Here is a 2500-nt window from a genome sequence, read left to right as displayed (position 1 = left end):
ATATGAATGGTTTGAGATATGACATCAAATAAGCTTTTGTGCAAATAAATATCCAAAAAACCTGGTGGTCTGCATTTTTGGCTGCAAAGAGCAGTTCCAACCTAAACTGATTCTGTCTGCAAGGCACGTGTTGGCTTTGGAATGTGGACACTAGTCCCCAAAAAAAAGTCTCTCCCATAGCAGGAATCGAACCAGTCAACCAGGAATACTAACTAAGTCTTTCTCCACATGGTGTAAGCAGTACAGTAAACAGCAAGACAGGTGTAAAAAAAAAAAAAAAAAGAGTGTTTTGCTTTGAATACAAAACATCAACATTACAAGAGCTGAAACACGCTACATGGTCAAGGTTTTTGGCACGTCAGTTGAATAATTTGAAGATCATGAGTTTTTTGCTCACACGTGGCATCCTCCTTTTCTCAAGAGATTTTGTCACTAACTCTGAACTTTCCAATTCAGTTCTAAACTGTTTCCGATTAGAAAGAACATGGGAGCCCTAATGACAGACAGGACACATGGCTTGTTGAGTCCCTTGACACTTTTGTGTAAAACTGTGTAGTTGAAAAAGGCTTAAGCTATGAAACAAAAGGAAATCTTTTGCAAAAGTCATAATGCATCGCCAATGTTAAGTATTTTTGTTGCAAAGTGAAAATCTACCAGAAACATTTTTGATTGAAAAACACGTGTCAGTCTTTGAATGGTGGCAGTAGCTAAGATAAAGATGCATTCCCATACCGGGAGTCGAACCCAGGCCACCTGGGTGAGAGCCAGGAATCCTAACCGCTAGACCATATGGGAAAAGATGCACTAATGTCTCAGTGACATTATGAAAAAAAAAAGTTTTCTGCTATGCACAATAAACTTCTGCAGATCTGCAGGTACAGCTTGCCTCGTTAGCGCAGTAGGTAGCGCGTCAGTCTCATAATCTGAAGGTCGTGAGTTCGAGCCTCACACGGGGCACTGTTCCCTCCTTTTCTCGAGAGATTTTGTCACCAACTTAGAACTTTTCCATTCAATTCTACAACTTTTTCCATTAGAAAGGAAATGGGAATCCAAATAACTTACCGGACCCATGAGTTGTTGAGTCCCTTGACACTTTAGTGTAAAAAGGGGTGGTTGAGAATGAGTTGAGCTACGAATCCAAATTGAATCTTGTGTGAAGGGTCAGAATGAAGTGCCAAAACGCGGGCGTTCAGCATTTTTGCCTGAAAAAAACAAATCCTACTTGAAATACGTTTGACTAAAAAACACGCGTCAGTTTTTGAATGTTGGCAGCGGTGCAGAAAAGGATGCGTTCCCATACCAGTAGTCGAACCCGGGCCGCCTGGGTGAAAACCAGGAATCCTAACCGCTAGACCATATGGGAGAAGATGTACTGCCAGCTCACTTACAATATGAAAAAAAAGAGGTGTACTGCTTTGCACAAGCAACTTCCGCAGATTATTACGTGCATTTTGCCTCGTTAGCGCAGCAGGTAGCGCGTCAGTCTCGTAATCTGAAGGTCATGAGTTCGATTCTCACATGGGGCACTGGTACCGTGTTTCCTTAACTGATTTTGCCACCATCTTGGCTAGAGAGTCACAGCTCTTTTCCATTCAGTAGCAAAACATCACCAATTGATGGAAGGGGAGCTCCAATGACAAACAGGGATAAAGGCTTGTTGAGTCCCTTAACACCCAGGAATTAAAAGTGAGAGATATGAATGGTTTGAGATATGACATCAAATAAGCTTTTGTGCAAATAAATATCCAAAAAACCTGGTGGTCTGCATTTTTGGCTGCAAAGAGCAGTTCCAACCTAAACTGATTCTGTCTGCAAGGCACGTGTTGGCTTTGGAATGTGGACACTAGTCCCCAAAAAAAAGTCTCTCCCATAGCAGGAATCGAACCAGTCAACCAGGAATACTAACTAAGTCTTTCTCCACATGGTGTAAGCAGTACAGTAAACAGCAAGACAGGTGTAAAAAAAAAAAAAAAAAAAAAAAAAAAGAGTGTTTTGCTTTGAATACAAAACATCAACATTACAAGAGCTGAAACACGCTACATGGTCAAGGTTTTTGGCACGTCAGTTGAATAATTTGAAGATCATGAGTTTTTTGCTCACACGTGGCATCCTCCTTTTCTCAAGAGATTTTGTCACTAACTCTGAACTTTCCAATTCAGTTCTAAACTGTTTCCGATTAGAAAGAACATGGGAGCCCTAATGACAGACAGGACACATGGCTTGTTGAGTCCCTTGACACTTTTGTGTAAAACTGTGTAGTTGAAAAAGGCTTAAGCTATGAAACAAAAGGAAATCTTTTGCAAAAGTCATAATGCATCGCCAATGTTAAGTATTTTTGTTGCAAAGTGAAAATCTACCAGAAACATTTTTGATTGAAAAACACGTGTCAGTCTTTGAATGGTGGCAGTAGCTAAGATAAAGATGCATTCCCATACCGGGAGTCGAACCCAGGCCACCTGGGTGAGAGCCAGGAATCCTAACCGCTAGACCATATGGGAAA

The 2500-nt window shown here is 41.0% G+C and overlaps 1 non-coding gene across 1 annotated transcript; it reads left to right on the top strand.

Annotated features, from left to right (window-relative positions):
* The first annotated feature begins 884 nt into the window (after positions 1–884).
* On the top strand, positions 885–957 carry TRNAM-CAU (transfer RNA methionine (anticodon CAU)). The gene has a single exon. It is a non-coding gene; the product is annotated as a tRNA-Met (tRNA).
* The last annotated feature ends 1543 nt before the right edge of the window (positions 958–2500 follow it).

Source organism: Phyllobates terribilis, unplaced genomic scaffold, assembly GCF_046119375.1.
Source record: "Phyllobates terribilis strain yellow unplaced genomic scaffold, ASM4611937v1 Scaffold_11__3_contigs__length_659146591, whole genome shotgun sequence".
In the NCBI taxonomy this organism is placed as follows: Eukaryota; Metazoa; Chordata; class Amphibia; order Anura; family Dendrobatidae; genus Phyllobates; species Phyllobates terribilis.
Note: the sequence above shows the minus strand (reverse complement) of the source record. Positions and strands in the feature narration are given on the sequence as shown.